This window comes from Hipposideros armiger, unplaced genomic scaffold (genome assembly GCF_001890085.2).
Source record: "Hipposideros armiger isolate ML-2016 unplaced genomic scaffold, ASM189008v1 scaffold_9, whole genome shotgun sequence".
NCBI lineage: Eukaryota > Metazoa > Chordata > Mammalia > Chiroptera > Hipposideridae > Hipposideros > Hipposideros armiger.
Genome location: NW_017731359.1, coordinates 168,973 through 184,425, shown reverse-complemented (window position 1 = coordinate 184,425; position 15,453 = coordinate 168,973). Strand labels below are relative to the sequence as shown.

Sequence of the window (15,453 nt, the reverse complement as noted above, 5' to 3'; positions counted from 1 at the left end):
TAGAATGAACAAAACCAAGAGAGAACCCTAATGTAAACTATGGACTTCAGTTAATAATAATGTATCAAGATTGAATCATCAATTGTAAGAAATGTACCACACTAATAACTCATGTTAATAACAAGGGATATTGTGTGTCCAGGGCAGGGTGGCTACATGGAACTCTCTGTACTTTCTGTTCAATTTTTCTGTAAATCTAAACTGTCCTTAAAAGAAGCCTATTGATTATTTTTTAAAAGAAAGCTTACAAAGTATAAAATAAAAATTATTCAGCCAATGTCATGGTCCCAGATCCTGAACCAGCCTCAGTTTTGTCCTATGGTTAACAATCACGCCTTATAGGGCTGGGTTAAGGATTTCGGAACTCTGCCACTGCAGTAAAAAATTACGTTGCATAATTTCCATAGGTAGGGAGAGGGGCGACCTTCTCTTGCCAGGAGCGGAACCGGGGCGGGCAGGACCAGGAGGCACCTCTGCAGAGACATCACCCAACAAAGATTTCCCAGCTGTAGAAAGACACTGGAAAGCACCTGGCCTCAGTCCAGCCTCTACTGGGCCAGCTGGTCTGCAGGCCTATGTGCATCGCAGCTTCACCGAGGCCTGCGACAGCCCCTCCAAGGAGGCAAGTGGGAAGGCTATGTAACCTATGACCCAGTACAGTGGAGGGAGGAAAGGGTCTGCAGAGCAAGGAGGGTCCACAAGGACCCCACCCTGCCCTGGTGCGCCCCTTCCACTGTGGAACACGGGGAGCCCCTAATCACCTTCATCTATAAAATAGTGCTATCAAGGCCCATTCCTAGGATGGCAGTAAGGGTACCAGGAAGCAGTGGGAGAGAGAGCTGAAATGTACATTAGTCCACCAAGCAGCGAATGGCACTAATATTACTGCTGTCAGACCAGCAATCAACACAGAGCCCCAAAGGCAGCAGAGGGAAATATCCAAGCTTCTGACCCCTGACTTAATCTCTCTAAGCCTCAGTCTCATCATCTGTAATATGGGAATAACACAGTTCTGTACCTTCCGAGCTCTGTATGAATGAATTCGGTGAGACTGTTCCTGCACAGGCCTGAGCACCCTGCCTGGCACAGGTGTGCCTTCGAAGTTGTGAATGCCACTCCAGCTAACCAGGTCATTCTGGATAAATCGCCATCCCTGCCAGGGCTTCCTCTGTAATCCTGCTCCAATCTGGACAGAGGAGGCCATCATAGTGCAACCGTTAGGGACAGCTTTGATTGCCTTGCGGGTGCTCGACTGGGAGCTTGGACAAATGAATTCCGTGGACAAGGTTTTGGCACTCAGAGAACTGGATTGGAAAACACATGGTTGCAAAAAAGGCAAGATGAATTCAACAGCTCTGGGAAAGACTCTGAACCCAGGAAGAGAGTTGTTAAAGAGGGTCCCGTTTAATGAAAGGACATGGGGAGTGTTGAGTGACAGGGAACCTGGCTCCTAATCAAGGCCAGTTTTTTTTGTACAGTGTTATCCCTGAACCCTGGAGGCCGAAGCAGGCAAGGCCTGGCTCACAGCGAAGCCAGCCAGAAGGAGGCAGGGGAGAGACAGCAGCAGCTAAATCCTTACCTGTGAGAGTTTCAGGGCCGGCAGGGAATGGTTGGTCAGGGGAAGCATGGCAGGGAGCAGCCAGCTTGGGGGAGGTGGGTTTGGAGATTTCCAGCCAGCATAGAGGGCTGGAGCCAGACTATCTGGGTTCAGATTCCAGCTCCACCAGCTACTGGCTGGACTTGGGCAGGTGACTTAACTCCTGGGCTTTGGTTCCCAGCTATAAAATGGGGATGATAGTAGCACCCACCGCATAGGGTTGTGGTGAGGCTTTGAGATCATGCCTGTTCAGCATTTAACACAGTGCTTGCCCAGAGTGAAAAGCATCAGCTATTATTACTGTTACTTAGGACAGGGCTGGCAGCATGCCTTCCCACCTGCCTGCCCCCTCCTCTGACTTGGGTCCCACCTTTACACAGGCCTGTTCTATACCACTTTGCCTGGACTGTATCACATCAGACAGGCGCAGTGCTGAGGAGACCCTCTGGCTCCAACCCCTCATTCAGGCATCTCCTCTGCACCTTGCCCAGCCTCTCCTAGCATGCCTCCACTCACAGGGAGCTCATCACCCCACAAGACAGCCTGTTCCACATTCAGACAGCTCTACTCACAAGTTCTCTAGACAGAGCCAAAACCTCCTCCCTTCTTCAAACTGCCCCTTTAGTGGAAATGATTTTTCTGCCAGGGACTTTCCGATGTCTGGAATCCCACAAACGCTAGGAACCCCTTTAAAAGGGCTCCAGTTACTCCTTCAAGAATGCTCCCCTGAACTCCACCCTGAGCATCCATGCAGAATGGTGCAATTGCTCCCCACAGGGACACACAGAACCCTTCCAACTCCTGGGTCCGTGAGGCAGAAAATCTTGGATGTCCCCCAGACCTGACACTAATAATGGTTCACACGCACTGTGTCACTCAATCCTCACAAAACCCCTGTGAATCATGTAGTATTTCTTTGCCTGGTTTTCAAAATTGTGGTGAAATACACATAACATAAAAATCAACCATTTCTAAGTGTTGAGTTCAGTGGAATTAAGTACAATCACATTGTTGTGCAACCGTCACAACCATCCATTTCCAGAACTCTTTTCATCTTGCAAAACTGCAACTCTATACCTATTAAATAATTCCCCCATTCCTCTCTCCCTCCAGTCCCTAGCAACCACCATTCTACTTTCTGTTTCTGTAAATCTGACACCTCGAAGTACCTCCTCATGTAAGTGGAATCATACAGTATTTGTCTTTCTGCATCTGGCTTATTTCACTTGGCATAATGTCCTCAAGGTTCATCTGTGTTGCAGCATGTGTCAGAATTTCCTTCCTTTTTAAGGCTGAACAATATTCCATTGTATGCATTTACCACATTTTGTTTATCCATTCACCTATCAATGGACATTTGAGTTGCTCCCACCTTTTGGCTATAGCAAATAATGCTGCTATGAATGTGGATGTACTAATATCTCTTCCAGACCCCACTTTTAATTCTTTTGGATATATACCCAGAAATGGGGTTGCTAGATCATATGGTACTTCTGGTTTTTAACTTTTTGAGGAACTGCCAAACTGTTTTCCATAGTGTACCATTTTATTATCCAACCAACAGTGCACAACAGCCCCGATTTCTCTACATCACCAGCACCTATTATTGTTTTGTTTTTGTTTTCTTGTAGTGGCCATCTTAATGAGCGTGAGACAGTATAGGGATATCCTATTTTTGGATATCCTACTTTACCAGCAAGGGAAGTGGGACTGTTGAAGTGCTGTGACTTGCCCAAGGTCCCACAGGCAGCATGTGGCAGAGCTGGGATTCACCGTCAGGGCTGTCTGCAGCTGTCTGGTGCTCTCCACAACCCCCATCTGGGAGCAAATCCCTGCTGTTCAACTGGTCAGTGACCGACCTGGAGCTCCAACATCCTCTGAGCTCTGGCAGGGAGGCGGCAGTGACCTAGAAAGAGACCCCTCCCCTGCCCAGAGTACAAGAACCACCCCCAGCCCCCTGGATTGTTCTGAAACCAGCGTTTCAGCAAAGGCCTTACCCTGCGCGCCCTGCAGAGCTGTTGGCCTGGAAGCCTCTTCGGGCTGGGCTTCCCGCTCCGGCAGCCGGGCTGGAGCGCGCAGTGAGGTCTGGGGCGGGAGTGGAGCCCGGGGCTCGCTCCACAGCCGCCAGATGGGCCAGTGGCGCCTTGAATTATCTTGTGCTAGAGCAGGGGCGGCGCCGGTTGACGCACAGATTGTGGAATCCTGTGGGGCGCCTGGAGCGCCTGAAGTGTGGGGTAGGGCCACGGGGAAGGGCCAGGCTCAGCACGTGAAGTGACCCCATCAAAGGAGTAGGGGACGCAGAGCCAGGTGCATTCCCTGCACAGCCACATCCCACCTGCCTGACTGTGGGCAAGTGAAGTGTTCCCTGCGCCGCAGTTTCTTTACCTGTAAAATGGGGGAGACTAAGTCAAACTTTGCAGGGAGCTGTGGGCATTAAATGAGCCCCAGACACAGTGCCAGGGTGAAGATTGGGCGCCGACAGTGCTGGCTACCGCTGCGTTCCCCACTCCCATGCATAGCCTCCACCTGTCCAACACCCACCCCACACCCGCCCCACCTCTCTCTCACCTCTGTCCCATACCCGGCGCGCTTCTATCCCACTCTGCTTTTTCCTCCCCATTGGAGGGCTGGCAGAGCCCTGACATGAAGGATCCAGCCCCCCAGGTGACTGACTCTAGGGAGTAATACATTTGAATGTATGAGTTCTGGTCTGCTTCTTAGAAAAACAAATAATCACAGTAACAATAATTCCTTCAGGTAAAGAAAGCCATAGTCACAAAGACGTTTGCCACTGCATTACAACAGGGATAACTTGGTAGCAGCCTGAACGTCGTTCATAGGGACTAACTGAATTACCACCCTCCCATGCAATAGGTTAGTCTGTGGCCCTATAAAGGATTTATGACATTTATTGGCATTTCCATGACATACACTTAAGTGTGTGGGGAGAACAGGTTATGAGTCATTTATGGATAATTCCATAGGACGCAGAGCCGTGTGTGTGTATGTGTGTGTGTGTGTGTGTGTGTGTGTGTGTGTGTATGTGTGTGTGTACATACAGACCCTTGCTGCTCCATGTATGGCTTCCTGGTCAGTAGCAATAGCATCACCTAAGAGCTTGTTAGAAATATAGTCTTGGGCCCATCCCAGGCCTTTGTAATCAGAATTTAACAAAATCCCCAGGCGATTCCCGGGCAGGTAATAGTTTGAAAAGCAATGGAGTAATAAGGCCTAGACTGGAGAGTTCCCCAGTAAAATATTATTACCTCTGGGAGGGTTGGGGGGGGGGATTGGGATTTTCTTGCCTTCTTGTGCTTTTCAGAATTGTTGGTATTTTTTTAAATGCACATGTCATAAAAACAAAAACAGCTATTAAAATGTTTGCAAAGGCCTAAGATCCAAAACTTTACTCCTAGAAAAAAACACAGGTAAAAAGCTTCGTGACATTGGACTTGGCAACGATTTCTTAGATATGACACCAAAAGCACAGGTAACAAAAGCAATAATAGATAAGTGGGACTACATCAAAACTGAAAACTTTTGTGTGATACATCAGCAGAGTGAAAAGGCAACCTCTGAAATGGAAGAAAGTATTTGCAAGTATGATAAGAGTTTGTTCTAGAGGCCTAAAATTTATATATATCCAGAATATATACAAAACTACAACTCAACAACAAAAAATTCAAATAACCTGACTAAAGAATGGACAAAGGACTTGAATAGACCTTTCTCCAAAGATGATATACAGATGGCTAACAGGTATATGAAAAGATGCTCAACATTGCATCACTAATCAGAGAAATACAAATCAAAACCACAATGAGCTATCAGCTCACACATATTAAGATGATTACTGTCACTGTATACCTGAAACTAATATAAAATAATATTGAATGTCAACTGTAATTGAAAATAAATGAAAGATGGCTACTATAAAAAACACAGAAAATAACAAGTGGTGACAAGGATGTGGAGAAATTGGAGCCCTTGTGAATTGTTGGTAGGATTGTAAAATGCTGCAACTGCTATGAAAAACAGTATGGAGGCGCCTCAGAAAATTTAAAACAGAACTACCATATGATCCTGCAATTCCACTTCTGGGTATCTACCCAAAATAACTGAAAGCATGGTCTTGAAGTGATGTTTGTACACCCATGTGTATAGCAGCATTTCTCACAATAGCTAAAACATGGAAACAACCCCAGTGCCCATCAACAGATGAGATTAACAAAATGTGGTATGTATACGATGAAATATTATTCAGCCTTAAAAAGGAAGAAAATTCTGACACATGCTACAACATGGATGAATCTGGAAGACACTATGCTAAATGAAATAAGCCAGACACAGAAAGGCAAATACTATACGATTCTTGTATGAGGTACCTAGGAGTAGTCAAATTCATAGAAACATAAAGTGGATTGGTAGTTGTCCATAGATGGAGGGAAGAAGAAAGTGGCAGGGTGGATGGGTGGGGGGGGGGCGTTTCAGTTTTGCAAGATGAAAAAATTCTGGAGATCTGTTTCATAACAGTGTAAATGTACTTAATACCATGGAACTATACACTAAAAAATGATTCAGATAGTTTTTTTTAAAATGCTTATGAAGAAATTTTAATGATCTGAGAAAGTAGGAAGGCAAGGAAGCCGGGAAGTTCTGGCTCTTGGGAAAGAGGGAAGGGCAGGTGTGGCGACAGGGAAGGGAGCATTGAGATGTGGGTGATAAAGCCAGGAGTGGGGGCTTGGATGTGCTGGGAGAGTCCTGAGCCAGAATGTAAACGTTCTCATGCTGACAGGCAATAGGCACCCACAAAGCTTTAGAGCAGGGCCTGACCTTTCCAAATAGCTTCAAGTCCACATCTCTTTGGTCTTTCAAACTCATCACCTTGACCCCAACCTTGCTAACTGTAGACACATCCCCACTCATCCACCTCCCCATAACCTGAGGTGGCCCCAAGGTCTGGGAGGCCTGACTGGGTATTGGGCCTTTCCTGGCTGGGATGCACAGACGGAACTCTCCCAGCAGCGCTGGGAAGCTCAGGAGGTAGGTTCCCAGAATGACTGCAGCCCTGTTCCCAAGGGACACCACCCCCCAATTGTGGGACATGGCCCTCATGCACAAGTGTGCAGGATAGCCGGAGCCTAGAAACCTCCTGGGATTGTCACAGGCCTGCAGGCCATGGTTCTCAGCGCTCCATGGATTCTCTCAGGGTCAAAGGGTCAGACTGTTCTTTTCAGAGAAGATGACGTCCTTCCAAGGCTGAGTCAGGGACAGCCATCGGACAGTATTGACCGGGACAGGGGGTAGGTGGGGTGGAGAGTGGCAAAGTGCTACAGACTCCAGAGACATTCTGGACTCTCAGGAAAGAACTGTAAGAAGCCCAACTGCCCTGAACCCTCACCTGAGGCAGGAAGACCCTGCTCTGGTGGTGGAAGAGCTGGGACCAGAACCCCAGAATCCCAGGCCCCAATTCCCAGGCCAGGCTCCCTCTCTCACTCAGCCTATCCTGAGAATCCCACTTCCTGTATTTATTTATCTTGGGTACCATCAAAGCCTAACATGGGGTGGAAGGCTGGTGGCATTCCGGGCCTCCAACACCATTCCTCAACCCCCAAAGCTGCCAGAACAGCCCTCTCCAAACCCACTTAAATCTCCATATCCTCGAGATGAAGTTCAAATTCTCATTTGACCTTCAAGGTTCTTTAATAAAACTTGGTCTCCACGGGTTCTGCTCATCTCCCACTCTCCCTTTGCCTTCCCCCAGCCCTGCAGCCCTCCTGAACTTTCCCAACTCCCTTCCCCAAACTCGACTCAGGTTTCCCACTTGCTAGTTCTGCTTCCTTCTCCTAATAGATTGTTCTTCCTTCTTAAGTGGGACGCTGTCCCAGAGTGACCAGGTAGCTGCAGTCACAGCCTACTCTGCTCCCACTGGATGGGCTGTATGCCTGCATCAAGAGCAGGCAGCGTGTCTTACGCGTCTCTCCAGCACCATGGCCAGCCAGCCTGATCGTTGGTTGACTGAGAAAATGAACACGAGTTTTCTGCCTTTTATGGCTAATTGTTACCTTCCCAAAGGCTCTGGAACATGGCCTTGACCTTCCAGTGATGGGTCCCTAAGTGCCAGGGGTTTACCTATGTTATCTCATGTAATCCTACGGCACAGGTATTAACATTCCCATTTTACAGATGAGGAAACTGATGATGACAGCTCCAGTGACTCCCCACTGCTGGGAACTGGTGTGGCCAGGATTAGAACCCAGCCTAACCAGCTTGTGCTTGTTCCACTGTGGCTTCCCAGTAAGCTGCCAGAGTGGGGAAAAGGTGTGCTCACAGACTTCTGGGGAATTCGCCACTCTATCCAGGGATCCCTTAAATCTGTGCTTTAAGGAAGGTGGCTGAGAGATGGAAAGGGTGGCATCCAGATGTGACGGCAGTAGCAGCCAAGCATCTGGAGGACCTTCAGAAAGAGACAAACCTGACTTGTTATCCTGATGCCCAGCCTTCCAACCTTAGCACCGATAGAGGCTTTACACAGATAGTCAAAAAGTCCTCAACAGGTGGCTGGGTAAGAAAAGTGGAAGGGGTCAAGATGCCCTTGAGATGACTTCAATTCTACCCAGCTTATAAAATGACCCAGAGAAAGCCCCAGGCTTGAAAGAGCCTCCCAGGAATGCTTGTTAAGTGCCAGACGTTGTGCTAAGTGCTTTCCACACACACTGCCTTTCCTGTACCCCTAAGAAGTTTTCTCATCTGTATTCTACACGTGAACTAACCGATTATGTGGGTGTTCAAGGTCAGGCAGCCAGCCTTCAAAGGTCAAGTCTTAACCATGTTAAATGGCCTCCATCCCCCTTCCTAAAGCATCCCCAGGTGAAACAAGTTCCCCACCCACACCCTCGTGCCATCATAGTCCTAGAAGTTAGGAAATTAGGCTCATAATTCTTATGAGTGAGCTGACCTCATGTGTAACATGAGCTGAACTACAGAAATGTTGTTGCTCTTTGTCCCAAGTATTCATTCCAAGGGGGAAAAAAATCTAAAAGACTATAAAAAAAAGTTCTTTCACAAAGTTGTCCATAGAAGTGGAATTATTAATTGCAAAACACCTGGAAGCAATCCAACTTCACAATCGAGGGACAAAGGCTGCACATCCTGGGATGGGTCTGTTAATGTGGCAACTACCACAGAGACTTTAAAAATGACACCGTTGATTTATTCTGAACATTTAAAATAAATGCAAAGTGTAAAAGCAGAACATTTTACTTTCAGAAATACTGTCTGACTGAATGAAAGGCTCACCTAGGCCATTTTTTCCCTTTCCTTTAAAGAACTTTAAAGCAATTAATTTTGATGAGTAATTCATGCATATGACAGATAATTCACACACGTAGCACACTTAGGTCTAAAGACCTAAAGCAACATACGGTGGAGCAACACCCAGTAACCCATGACAACCATTTAAAAATGTGGGTTTGTCGATTTACAAACCTCCGAAGGCAACAGAGAGAAGTAATTTGCTTTATTACTTCTCGGATTTGGATTTTTTTTTTCCTTCCTGCAAGGCTGATGAAAGCAACGGTTTAAAAATGAAACCCAGAACAGAGAACTCACGACATAGCTCAGAGCTTCTTGGCTGGGGCCGTCTTTTTCAAGTCTAGCTCAAATCCTTCTTGCTGTGATCTGTGAAGGAAGCAGCTAAACTGGGGTGGAGAAATCAGGCAAAGAAAACCATGTGAGAGAAAACCGACTGCCTTCTTACCTGTTCCTGTACCAGGATGCAATCTTCTAGAGATTTGCTGGTGATTTTAAGGGGCTCCAGGCCCTGGAGCAGGTGTCTAGGGGCAGTGGGTTACCAGGTGGGAGAGGCGGTGGCTTCCTCCAGCCCACAATCCAGGCTTCCCGACGGATGGGAAGGGCGGGGAAAGCAAGCCACTGCAACTCCAATTCAGCAACTGAAGCCAGCGAGGGCGGGGCAGGGCCACGTGTCCCCAGCCTGCCTTGGAGTGTGGAGTAGGAGGGGGCCACAAAGCCAGGGGATCAACCGGGAACTATTCTGGCGGATGGCACCTGGCAAGTTAATGGTGGGAGACCCAGAACCAAGTCCTGCCTGGTGGCTACCAGAAAGGCTGGGTCATTAAGGAGGTACCCCAGCACCTCTGCGCAACACAATTGCTTTGACAAAAAAAAAGCTTATAAAACTGGGTGATGTGGTAGTGACCAGAGTGCATGTAGGGGGGCGAACATTAGACAAAAGGCCTTCGATAAGTATCAGTGTTGAGGATCAATCCATTAGCCAGCCTATAGATGGAGACATGAGCCCAGATAAAGTATCGAACCCCAAATCACCCAGCCAGGGCTTTCCCACGTGACGCAGGGCCTGTCCTGGCGTAACATGTGGTCTGACACACAGCACTTTTGGGAGCTTCTGAGGACAAAGAGGAGAGGTCTTGTGCTCGGTCCCATCTCCTAGGACAAGGGCACTCACTTTGCCTGTCAGGAGTGCTGTGGGCACCAAAAGACATGGGCCGCTCCATGTCTCCCGAGTTTTCATAGCAAGCTCCCCAATTCACTCAAGGCTGTGTTTGGAGTTAGGGGAGGGACAACCCCCCAAGGGACATTACAAATGGGGAGCAAAGGGCAGGGGAAGGGCTGTGTTCAAAGCATCAAACTATCCAAGAAGACAGTTTGCAGGGTTTCCCTGAGTATGAGCACAGAATCCTTTAAGGGGCGCCCCTTAACATCTAAGATTCCACAGCCCCCACTTGGGGAAATGCTGGCCTAGATGTTGGCATTATCTTACTATGAATGTCAATGCCTGGTTCAAGTAGTTGTTCAAGAAATGGCTTCTCAATTGGATGGAGAAAATGATTTCTGTTTTGGCCCTGAACTTTCAACAGGACAATAATGCCCACGCTGGAAAGCACTGGGCCAACTCTCCACCCCCGTCCCCAAGGCAGTGGCTATACTGGCTACACCCTCTGCGAGGCCTTGCTGGAGAGCTCTGCCAAGTTGATTCATACCAGTCAGGCAGCCCAAGGGCGGATAACAGGGGGTGGAGGTGTTGGGGGAGCAGCCCCAGGATCTCACTGGGGCCTCACAGAAGCCTGAACCAGCTTCACTGTGCTTTCTTGGGCCTCTTGGCTTAGAATGATGCCCCCTGTTTTGCATATCATTGCATACAGGATGGCAGTTCAAGATGGAGATGGCTCCAGGTCTCTCCAGGCTTCTGTACCCGAGTTCTCTGACAGGACCTTCTCAGAACCCCACCCCCCACACTCCCCCGGAAGCCCAGGGAAAATGCTTTGCTGTTACCATGACCCTGGAGGTTGGCCTTCTTTGCCCGATTTTACAGACAGGAACCTGAGACCTTGCTTAGTGATCAGTGAACTCAGGTCACCTGTCCAGTGCTTTATATGGCCTTCACTCCTACTTGGCACTTGACGAGATATCTTGTTTCTGACTGGCCTTTCTCCAGTTGCAGCACCAGCTTCTTAAAGGTAAGAGATTCCCCAGCATGCCTTGTTAACAGCATTAGGTCCTAACAACCCACGGTAAATGTTAATATTTCTTATTACATGTCTCTAGCTTATACACATTTATTCATGGCCCAAATTAACTTGTGAAAACTCACCCCAAATGCCCTAATCAAAGGCAACTCTCTCCCCGAGATCTTGGGTCAGAGAAGGGAGCAAGTTCTGCTGAGTGGGCCTGTGCATTGAAAATGTGAGGTCCAGGCTCTAGAAGGCACGAGTTAGAGGTGAGGAACAGAGAAGGGTTTGCCTCTGGGATTACAACCAAACCTGACTGAGTACCGACAGGGCTGCTGGACTGGGGGTGGGGTGGGGGATGGTGGTGCTGATTGGGGCCTTCAGCTACTTCCAGTTGAGTCTCCAGCCTTTCGTCCCCAAACTGGAATTTCCAAACTTGATTTCCTGGGGCTTCATTTTGAAGAACCAACGTTCCCTCATTCCTAGTGATTTCCAGATCTGATCATTATCACCCGATTTGAAATACACAGACATCACCAACAGATTCTTAAGAGTAACCTGGGGCAGAACCCAGGAATCCGACAAACTCAGATGATCCTAATGTCCAGCTGGGGTTAAAATACACTGCAACAGCGTTTCCTAGTTTCCTGAACTAAATAACCTTTGGTTGCCCCCCCCCCTTATTTTTTACTTCGGACCTTCTAATTTTTCCTGTTAACTCCCAAGGCTGTGCCTATTTTATCTGAGGAAAGCAGAGACACGGCCCTAGGCTCTTCTGAACTTGTTGCCAGCTCTCTGGCAGAATTACTTCACCATCAGCCTTAAAGGGACAGAAATAGCTAGGCTATAAACTCTCGCAACTTCTGGGTACAGAACAGACTTGTCAGGAGGTGGCACACAGTAGGTATCAGTAAATACTGGTGGAATGAATGAATTTAGCAGCATCTTCTAGCAGGTAGGCATGTCTTCTGATGTTGGCTCTCAAAGCTTCTACAGAAATAGCTCTTGGTTGTGCTGGTGCAGGCTGGTAAAGGGGATTCTTCTGACTGCTGCATAGTATCTAATTTCACTTCAACCATTCACTCCAACTCCTCACAGGCTCCACATATTGGGCTATCAGACCCCCAAATCTAAGTACGTCAGCCACCAATCATGGAGGTGTTCACTGAGTCTCTGCCATGTACCCAGTGTAAGCCTCTGTCCTCCCACATTGATTTCACAGCAGAGATGGTTCTTCTGAGCTCTGGATATAACCCTTGAATGTATTTTAAGGGTGTAATAAACTTAAAATATTCACATACAATATTCCATATGAAAATGAGCAAGTGGATGATTCATGCAAACACATGTCATTTCTATTTTGAAGAGAAACAGAATTTAGGAATTAAAAAAACCTGAAAGCCAGGTTGATCCCATTTGAAGACTGCTCCCAACATTTCTGGCTTCCCACTAATGAAAAACTCAGGTCACAGTCATGGGTGCAGCACCGATTCTGGAGACCTGTGCTCTCCCACTAAGACAAGTGAACCCCAAGAGCCTTTCCAGCCCCAGCAGCTGTCTTGCTAGCAATACATTAAAAAAACCCAAAAACAGCAACATTCCATCCACCGTCCAACTTGAACCCCCCTCCCCCAAAGGAATGCTATTCTTGGCAAGAGATCTTCCAAAGGAAACAACATCTGTGGAACCTCCACCCCTGAGGTCAGGGGAAAGCTGAGGCAGCTAAAACCTTTTCAGTCCTTTCTTAGACCCAAGTTGCAAGGACTCATCAGAGCAGCAGGATGCGAGCGATCCTAATAACCCAGTGCAAATGCCTCAGTGTCTTGACATTATCCCTTTTGAGCTCCATGGCAGCTTCTGAAGCGTTCTGCAAGGCTGAATGGCGGACAGAGTTCCCCATTTACCTGGTTGCTCAACTGGACCAAAGGAGTTGCTCCGTTCCCCTTAATACCTACACAGATGGGATGTGTAATTTAGCCTCATCCAATCACTAAACATTTACGAAACACTATTGTAGGTCCTGGGCAACAGCTATGAACTAGACCAAATTCCTGCCCTCAACACATTCAAGTCTAATTCCTTGTGCCTGTGCTCCAGAAATTCTACTTGCCAGAGCCCTCTCTCTCTCTCTCTCTCTCAGACAACAACCAGACTCATGGACAGATCATGCAGAGGAAGCTCAATGGTGGCAATTCCTGAATACGATATCTGAAGCATGTGTCACAAAATAAAAAATAAACAAGCGGGACTACAAACTAAAAAGCTTCTGCACAGCAAAGGAAACAATCAACAAAATGAAGACCACCTCTGGAATGGAAAAAATTATTTGCAAATCATGTTAATATACAAAATATATAAAGAACCCATACAGCTCAATAGCAAAAATAAAAAATAAATAAAATAAATAATCCAATTAAAAATGGGTAAAGGAGCTGAACAGATATTTTCCCAAAGTTATACCCATGGTCAACAGGAACATGAGAAGATGCTCACCATCATTAGGAAAGTGCAAATCAAAACCACAATGTATGATCACCTCATGCCTCTAAGAATGGATATCAATAAAAAAGAGTTAAATGCTGGTGAGGATGTGGAGAAAAGGGAACCCTTGTGTACTGCTGCTGGGACTATAAGCTGGTACAGTCACTAGGAAAAACAGTATGGAGGATCCTTAAAAAATTAAAAATAGAACATATGATCCAGCAATTCCACTTCTGGGAATATACCCAATAGAAATAAAAACACTAACTTGAAAAAGATATCTGTACCCAATGTTCATAGTAGCCTTATTTATAACAGCCAAGACATGGAAACAATCTTAAGTGTCCAATGACAGATGAATGGATAAAGAATCTGTTATATATGTGCAATAGAATATTATTCAACCATAAAAAACAAACACAAAAACCAAAGGAAATCCTGCCATTTGCAACAACATGAATGGACCTTGAAGGCACTATGCTAAGTGAAGTAAATCAGAAGACAAGTACTGTATGATCTTATTTAGATGTGGAATCTAAAAAAACAAAACGAAACCCCAAACTCACAGAAAATGAGATCAGATTTGTAGTTATCAGAAACAGGGAAGGGAGTGGGTAGGGAGTATAGGGACTGAAGCAAGGTAGTCAGGAGGTACAAACTTCCAGTTATAAGTACTAATAATATAATGTACAACATGATGACTAGTTAACACTGCTTTAATATGATATACATATTAAAGTTATTAAGAGATCCCAAAAGTTCTCATCACGAGAAAAAAAATTTTTCTGTCTGAGATGGATATAATCACAATATATGCAAGTCAAACCATTATGCTGTACACCTTACTTATATAGTGATGTACCGTATGTCAATTACATGTTCCCATTCCAGACTTAGCTGTCTCAGTCTTCAGGGGGAGGTGCCTAAGAAGCTATCTTTTTATTGAGTGGCCTAAGGGATGGTTTTCACTTAGGAAAATTTGAGAAAAAAAATAAACATACAAACAAAATTTGTACTCCCAAGACACAGGGTCACTTGGTCTTTTTGATAAATGTTGGGCTTCTTAGGAACCAAGATGCTGTTAAGTGAGGCTGGGTAACATATTTAGGGACTTTTGTACATACAGCTGATGTTACCTCTCTCCCTTTACGTTCTTCAGATGGGGAAACCAAGGCTCAGAAGTTTTAAATGGCTTGCTCAAATTCACTCAGCTGTTATTTGGCCAAGCCAGAATCAAATCTGATTCTAGTTCTCTTTCTACTATAAACACATTTTGGCTGGTTGTTTCATATGTGTAAGCTCCCCTATTAGATTGTTCGGCCAAACAGGTCGTCAATTTCTCTGTGCTTAGCACAATCGTTGGAATAATAGCTCATGATATGCTGTCATCTATCAACCTTTCACAATATGTACCTGTAGTTCTGTGACAATTCCACTGAGTTTCTATCACTTTCACTGGGCTTTGGGCTACAGAGGAATAGAAGAGGAAAGAATTTTGTAATTGGAAGCACAAGACAATCCAATATAACATTCACTCTTGCCTGGCCTACCTATAGCTCTCCAGTGGGCCAATAATCAGGTGACCACACATTCCCAGTTGTGGTATAAGATCTAAAATTAAGATTCAATATAATGTTGTAAAACCAGAAGGGCTTCAAATGGCCTAACCACATGTTTCCCTCCCCCCTCTGCTCTTGCTAAACAACCCTCCTTATCAAAGGACCAGGCATAGTGCCTGCTCATCTCAGTTCCCTGCTAGTCCGTGGACTTACTCAAAGCCAATCACATCCTCCCATAGAACCGGGGGGCACCCACCCTCTTACTACAAAGCCTGCCACCCACAGCCCCTAGTTGTTTATTAGGTTCCTGAGTGCAACCCCATGTGGC

At 46.3% G+C, this 15,453-nt stretch overlaps 1 protein-coding gene across 4 annotated transcripts in view; it reads right to left on the bottom strand.

Moving 5' to 3' along the window:
• The window catches only part of IL34 (interleukin 34), a 63,626-nt gene extending 54,104 nt beyond the window's left edge, over positions 1–9,522 (bottom strand). For 3 of the 4 annotated variants that reach the window (XM_019654034.1, XM_019654022.1, XM_019654076.1), the window contains exon 1: positions 9,357–9,522. The gene's annotated coding sequence lies outside the window, so the exon portion shown is untranslated. Of the gene's footprint in view, positions 1–3,594; positions 3,675–9,356 lie in introns of those variants that run through there. The other variant, XM_019654047.1, reaches the window with a different exon arrangement.
• Between the last annotated feature and the right edge of the window lie 5,931 nt (positions 9,523–15,453).